This window comes from Pan troglodytes, chromosome 13, assembly GCF_028858775.2.
Source record: "Pan troglodytes isolate AG18354 chromosome 13, NHGRI_mPanTro3-v2.0_pri, whole genome shotgun sequence".
Taxonomy (NCBI): Eukaryota; Metazoa; Chordata; class Mammalia; order Primates; family Hominidae; genus Pan; species Pan troglodytes.
This window is the reverse complement of record NC_072411.2, coordinates 137316361-137324145: the sequence shown is the minus strand read 5'-3', so window position 1 is coordinate 137324145 and position 7785 is coordinate 137316361. Positions and strand designations below refer to the sequence as shown.

The window sequence follows — 7785 nt, the reverse complement described above, 5'->3', positions numbered from 1 at the left end:
AAGGCATGTCTTATGTGGCAGCAGACAAGAGGACATGTGCAGGGGAACTCACCTTTATAAAACCATCAGATCTCATGAGACTTAGTCACTATCACGAGAACAGCACAGGAGAAACCTGTTCCCGTGATTCAGTTACCTCCCACCAGGTCCCTCCCGTGACATGTGGAATTATGGGAGCTACAATTCAAGACGAGATTTGGGTGGGGACACAGCCAAACTATATCATTAACTCTCAAGAAAGTCAACATCGTTGATCTCCACCTTGTGCCTAAAAGTTTATCCAAACACAACCTGAAAGTTTATCCAAGTATAGCCGAGGCTTGCCATTTGGAGACAGGTGGCAGGATATGCAGCTGGGAGAAAAGTAGCAAGAGTCTGAGAACTGGAGGCATGGACTAAATACAAGAGGAAGTTTAATCTATAAATGGAAAAAAAAACAAAACTGTCCTCCCACAATGCAGGTGCTAATATCCATGATGAGGCTCACGTGTGTCCTCAAGGCTTAAAGTCTCACAGGGTCTACAGTGGAGACTCTGCTCAGTCATATCCATGCGGTCTCCATTGCTGTAGATGTTGGGCTTATCTGTAGCTATTCATGAAATGCAATTGCATGTGTCACATGGGCAGTATTTTCTAGAAAACACAGCACAGCTGGAATAACTGGGTTGGTGAGTATGTTGATAATGGAAACTTATAAACAATCTTGGATGATAATAATTTGAAATGATAAGGGGTGGGGGATACCAGGTCCAGATGGCAGATTGAACTCTTGGTTTACTAGCCTTCCTCTCCAAATCTTATTTAAGTGACAAAAGAAATATTTAAAAAGCAAAAGCCTGTAAAATTCAGCGGCAGGTACACAGGAGTTTATTATATTATTTTCTCTACTTTTTGTGTATTTAGAAATTATCATTTGAAAAGGTAAGAAGGAGAAGGAGCTCATCACACTGCCAGAAGATAGGCTAGGCCACCAGTAACTCGAGAAAATTGTTCAAAATCTATGAATGATGCAAAGCAGAAAGGATGGCCGTGATGAAATTTAGTCAGAGCTGAAACAAATCACAGCCATCAGAGGCTGCAGGAAAAGTGAGTGGACCACTTTTTCCTACGCAGCCTGGGAAACGCCTCAAACTCAAATGCAGGGAGCAGTCTGGGGCTGCGAGTCGGCAGCCAGATTCTAGGAGGGTCTAGGACTGTGCTGCAGGTCTATGGACTGCGTGAGAGCATCAGGGCCACGCAGGAGGCTGTCCCTGTCCCTGGGCAGCTTCCTGCTACCACTTCAGCACGGAGAGGTAAAAAGCAAAAAGCTTTCAGCATAGCAGTGAAGTCACCTAATCAGTGTTTTTAGATGGTCATTCTGGGACCACCAGCATCAGCACCTACTGTGTGTTAGAAAGATGGGCTGGGCGTGGTGGCTCACACCTGTAATCCCAGCACTTTGGGAGGCTGAGGCAGGTAGATCGCCTTAGGTCAGGAGTTTGAGACCAGCCTGACCAACATGGAGAAACCCCGTCTCTACTAAAAATACAAAATTAGCCAGGTGTGGTGGTGCATGCCTGTAATCCCAGCTACTCGGGAGGCTGAGGCAGGAGAACCACTTGAACCCAGGAGGCGGAGGTTGCGGTGAGCCGAGATTGTGCCATTGCACTCTAGCCTGGGCAACAAGAGAGAAACTCCGTCAAAAAAAGAAAGAAAGAGAAGAAAGAAAGAGAAGAAAGAAAGAAAGAAAGACAGACAGACAGACAGACAGACAGACAGAAAGAAAGAAAGAAAGAAAGAAAAAGAAAGACAGAAAAAGAAAGAAAGACACATTCTCAGGACCTACCACCCCAGACCCCCCGAATCAGAAACTCGGCAGGTGGTGCCCAGCGAGGGGCCTGTTAACACACCGTCCAAACGATCCCCAAACTTCCTAACCTACTCTGCTCCCAAGGTACCTTCTACTTTTCTTCCTTCACAAAAGAGAACCTCCAGTCCAGGAACTACTTCTCTATCCACACAAACCAAAGAGAAGTCTCTACTGGCAAATATTCACCTTCTCCTTGCAGCCATGGGTAAGCCCACCCCCAAACACACAGCCAAGCCTTGCACACCAGGGATCTACCTAACTAGAGAATCAAAGCAGTGGCTTTCATATTTTCAAAAGATGCTCACAACAGTTACCAATACTGATTAAATTGAGATCTTCATTGACAGATAAAAGCCCACAACAGGAATCATGAGTCATTTGAGGGAAATCAACTGGCTTAAAGTGGCAAGCATAGCAAATGGTTTTCAAGGAAACGTGGTTCACACAAGAAAGAAAAGGACATTTTTATAAGCCTAATGAATATCTGTAGAAAACTTTAAGAATCAATACTCCATTCATGAAAGAAGAACGGACTGCTAAGAAAATGATCAAAGAGAAGATAGTCAACATGTTTTAGAAATTAAAGACAATAAAACAATAATAACAATCTAAACAAGAACTTGGTGGACTAACTGGTAGTTAAATGGATGTAGCTGAAAAACAAGTGAGTGTTTTAGAACACAGAACATACAGCAAAATTACAAAGGAAACAATGTTTTAATGAATACACTGAAAGAAATTCACACTTACAGAGAGGAGGGGAACCTTCATATTTAACTTTAGACATTTCTTGTTCATTGAATTGTCTACATTAAGCGTGGGATATTTTGCAACTTCATTGTATTTATTTTTATTAGTATTATTTTTGAGATGGGGTCTCCCTCTGTCACTAGGCTGGAGCATAGTGGTGCAATCACAGCTCACTGCAGCCTCAATCTCCTGGGCTCAAGCAATCCTCCCATCTCAGCCTCCTGAGTACCTGGGACTACAGGCACCTGCCACCATTCCTGGCCAATTTTAAAAATTATCTATAGCGACGAGGTCCTGGCTAACTTTTTACGTTATTTGTAGAGACGAGGTCTTGCTATGTTGCTGGTCTCCAACTCCAGGGCTAGTGATTGTTTCACCTCAGCCTCTGGAATTGCTGGGATTACAGGCATGAGCCACCAGTCCCACCCAATTTTGCAATTTTAGGAAAATAAGCATAAATTTGAATCTTAGGATTGCATTTATTAAAACTCTATGTGTATGTTTGTACACTGTGAGATGTGTGAAGGATGCTCACCGAAATGTTAAACAGCTCTTTTCTCTAAGTGGTGTGGTTTAATAGTCTGCATCTGTTTCAATAAATGCTTGTTATTCTTATAGTAAAGTTTAAATTGCCCAGTGCTGATGATCTAGTTTACAGATTGGCTGCATAATGTAGGGAAGCCAGAGAATGCTCACTTTCACAGCAGTCTGAGTGCTGGCTTTAGAGATGGGAGTTGATTGAGTCAAGGATCTAAAGAAAGTGCTCTTTTCCAAGCTGGATGGAGAGGCTCGAGTGCCTTGCAGTTTGACCTCCCTGCTGCTCCTGTCAGATTCCAGGGCCAAAGCCGCTCCTCTTCCATCCTGGTGGGGGCCATAATCAACCTCACTAACTACTGGTTCCCAAGCCTGGGAGGACACACCCCAGGGCTCTGCTTCATGATATCCACAGCTTATGCACAAGACAGTGCTGTCGTTGTTCGGCTTTTATCATGATTTTATCTCATCTATAATCTCTTTACCCTCAATATCTCTTATAAAGAGTTATCAGTTAGTTGCTGCTGTGTAACAAACCTCCCCAAAACTTAGAGGCTTAAAGAAACAATCACGCATGATTCCTTACAAGCCTAGAGTTTGCCTGGGCAGGTTCCACTGGACTTGTTGGTACATCTGTAAGCAGGCTGGATGATAGCTGGTCTAGCCTGGTCTCAGCTAGGAAGATTCAGCTCTCTCTGTTCCATACACACATTTAGTCTCTCTCCTTCTAACCACTTAGCCTGGGCTTGTTTTCACGGTAGAGGCAAGGGTCCAAGTGAGAGAGCAGAATTGTACAAAACATCTTGAGGCCTAGACTCAGAACTCAGTCGCTTCCACCCCACTCTGTTGGCTAAAGCAAGCCAAAAGACCAGTTCGATTCATGGAACACAGAAATGAACTCCAACTCTTGAGGGAAAGAGTGCAAAGTCACATTGCAAAAGGCATGAGTGGAGGAAAGGGCGAAACATTGGGATCACTTTTGCATCATCTACTGAAAGTCAATTATGTAACCCTGCTGGTTACATCGTCTCTGCAAGGGCATGTAGAGACTGGACGTAAATAGTCACACTGTGGGGCCATTTGTGAGCTGCCACTTTGCCATCAAGGCAGCTTTTTGTGCACACAGAGTTAAATCTGGATGGGTGCCTGGGAGTCTCCTGTCTACATGATTTGGTGTCCCTCTCTTTTTCTGCCACATCTGTCTTCTCTTTCTCATCCCTTGCCCCAGGAACCCTTGCTCAGAAAGTCCATGGAGATTTTAGTTTTGCAGAATTGCCCTGGAAGGGCAGCACTTAACCCTGATACTCTTCCCCCAAAATGGGCTTGTCACACCATCCAGCTTCTTCCTGCAAAGTATCTACAACACACCCACATTTTCCCTGGCTGACTGACACCTCTCAGAAGATGGCTTTATTGCTTTATTGCCCTAATTCACTTTTCCACCAAAGGTGAAGAGAGAAAGGAACCATAGAGTGAAGGGTTATGGGAAGGGACTTTCCACTAGACTTACCATAAACAAATTTGAACTCTTTTTATTTGGGGGGTGACAAGAAAGCAGATGACAGATGGAGGAGCCTCTGTGGAAATGAGGACTATGTCCACAAAGCCCTCCTGGCGAATCCTCCCAGCGTTAAGATTCCAGCGTGTTTGTGGGTGGTGAAGCTGCAGATGTACCCTCTTCTCTCTGGAACAGTAAAAGCAAATGTGTCTTCCTCTTCCACCACTGTGTCAGGGAAACAATGGGGTCCTTTAACTCCATTGGTTCTTTTCCAGGCCAAATGATGACATCATTAAGGCATCCGATTTTCTCCTTACATAAAAGAAGATTAATGGCTAAGACCACAAGAGGAACTATTGTTTTGCCAGCTTTGTTCAAATGTGTGGTTAAAATACTTTCTTTCACAAAACACAACATTGCCCCAGAGGTAACAAAAAACCCTTCTGTAGTGATGTGCCCTCCCTTCTTGAGCGAGACCACACACAAGAAACTGAACCATGCCCACAGTCAATGCCCCTGATTGTCCTGGGTCCTAATTCCTCACCAGTAGCCCCAGCTGCCAGGAAATTGGAACCGCATGTGAAAAAGCCAAGGTAAAACAAGCCCATCTGGACCATGGTCAGAAAAAAAATTCTATTTGCCAAATCCTAAGGTCTTCTTCCATAAACAGAGTCAAGGATGCTGGAACTGGAAGCCTTGAAGGTGTGAAGGTGGATGGGTGACTTGTACTCTCTCAGCTGGGCTCCATGTCCTTTCTTATCAGTGATGAATGAAGACACCATCTGAGAAGCAATGGAGAAAGCTTATTTCTGAGATAATGATTCCAATCAGTTCATTATGTCACCTGTCATGGGGCCCCTGGCATTTTCCCAGCCGTGAGCAGAGCCGCCTCTCCATTCTATGGAGTCCTTGGGTCTTGGAGCTGTCGACAGGAATTTGCCAAGGTCTGGAGGAAAGTGGGTCCCTGTGGGTGGTTTCCCCACATGGACAGCCAGCTGTGACAGGATGAACAATCACTTCTTCAGGCTGTCAGATGCTTTGGTCCTTGGGCTGCTCCTAATATTTTTTTCCACAAAGCTAACACAAGATGGGATGCTTCCTTTTTGCCTGGACTTGGCGAGCGTCTTATTGTTCATATAAACAACAGTGAGAAAGGCTATCCATGGCTTTGTAAAATATCCTTTGCCCAAATCAATACAAGTATTTCTGTTCTGAAACCCAATGTATTAAATTCTGTACCAGTGCTGTCCAATGGAAGTTTCCTGTATGATGTAAATATTCCATGCTGTGCTATCCCATACATATTTGCACGTGGCTAGTGAGAAGCACCTGACCTGTGGCAACTGCAACTGAGGAAGTGACTTTAAATTTTTATTTTATTTAATTTAAATGTGAGTCGCCATGTGTCATCTATATAACTTTTACAGTTATGCACTTGCTTATAAAGTTTAACATACACTGACACATGACCTAGCAAGTCTATTCCTAGGTATTTATCCAAGAGAAATTAAAGCAAATGAAAACACAGAGAATCATACGCAAAACGTTTGTAGCAGCTTCCTTTATAATAGCCGAAGATAGGAAACCACACAAATATCTATCAACTGAGGAGCAGAAAAACAAATGATGGTATCAACACGTAATGGAATATTACCCAGAGGTGAACAGAAACACACTTCTGATACACAGCAACACTTTGCTAAGTGAAAGAGTGTCTAATTGTGATTTTACTTCTCTAGGGAAGGCAAAGCTACGGAGACAGAAAGCAGAGCGGTGGTTGCCTGGGATCAGAGGGGAAGGGGGGACCACCAAGAGGCACAAGGGGCTTTTCCCAAGAACGGACACATTCTATTTCTTGAATATAGAAAGTGGTGGTTGCATGACTATATACTGTATACTTTCAAAAAACTCATTGAGCTGTACACTTAGAATGGGTGAATTTTGGTGAGCCCTGGGTGTTGCTGTGGAAACAGCTTAACCAGTGCCCCTCAGGACTCTGAAGCCATGCATGCCATCATGGGAGCCAGCATATGGTGCCCTGTGTCGGCCCCACCTCTACTTCCAGGGAGTTCATCCAGCCACATCAGTAGGACTGAGGCCGTTGTCTCTTCCTGCAGTACCAGGCTCTGCCCAGCCTCAAAGTCGACTTAGGTGCTCCTCTTTGCATTGCTGTTGGGTGGGAGCAACCCCTTCCAAGCAGTATAGATGTTGGCCTGCAGAAGAAGATGCCCTTTCTGTATTTTTTCAAGGCAGGAAGTCATTATGCAACTTACGCATTTTCATCAGATTTCCTCCGATATCCTCTGAAGTGTATGTGGGAATGATGTGCGCTGCCAAGAAGTGTGGCATCTGATTTTAGCCTCCAGCTAGCATCTTAATCTACGAGAATGAAATCCAAGGGGAGAATTCGCTCGCGCATTCTGCCAGTTCAAAATTTTTCAAAGTTTTCAGGTTGCACGCAAGCGGCTGAACAGCTAAAGAATAACCTACGACACGAGAGTTACCCGTAACAAGGATTCCCGAGGCAGCTAGAGAAGTTATCCGGTTTTTTACGAGGTTACCTGTGGGGGCAGAGTTTAGCAGAAACAATGGAAGAAATTTGACCGGAAACAACCATTGATCCTGAAAAAGACCTGAACACATTGGATGACAAGGAGCTTGCCAAAAGGAAGAGCATCATGGATGAACTTTTTGAGAAAAATCAGAAGAAGAATGATCCAAATTTTGTTTGCAACATTGAGGTCAAAATCCCACAGGATGAACAGCTGCAGTCCTGTGGCTGGGACACAGTCAGCTCATAAGTTCTGATATGAAACACTCAAAAGATTTATGGGGCTAGCAGAATATTCATGTTTATATAAATAACATAGAATGGTTCTAGAAAAATCTTTAGAGAACACTAAAATGTATATGTTGAGTCACGGGGGATTGACTATATTACTTTTCAAAACCAGGACATTTAGAGCATCTACTATGTAGGTGCATGAGGAAAATAGGAAAAATGGAATAAAGGAATCTGCCTTATTTTTTACTCTTTTGAGACAGGGTCTTTCTCTGTTGCTCAGCTTAGAATGCAGTGGTGAGATCTCAGCTCACTGCAACCCCCACTTCCTTGGCCCAAGCAATCCTCCCACCTCAGTCCCCCAAGTAGCTG

At 44.0% G+C, this 7785-nt stretch overlaps 1 pseudogene; it reads left to right on the top strand.

Annotated features, from left to right (window-relative positions):
• Positions 1–6951: 6951 nt before the first annotated feature.
• LOC100612088 (centrosomal protein of 19 kDa-like) lies at positions 6952–7432 on the top strand (annotated as a pseudogene).
• The last annotated feature ends 353 nt before the right edge of the window (positions 7433–7785 follow it).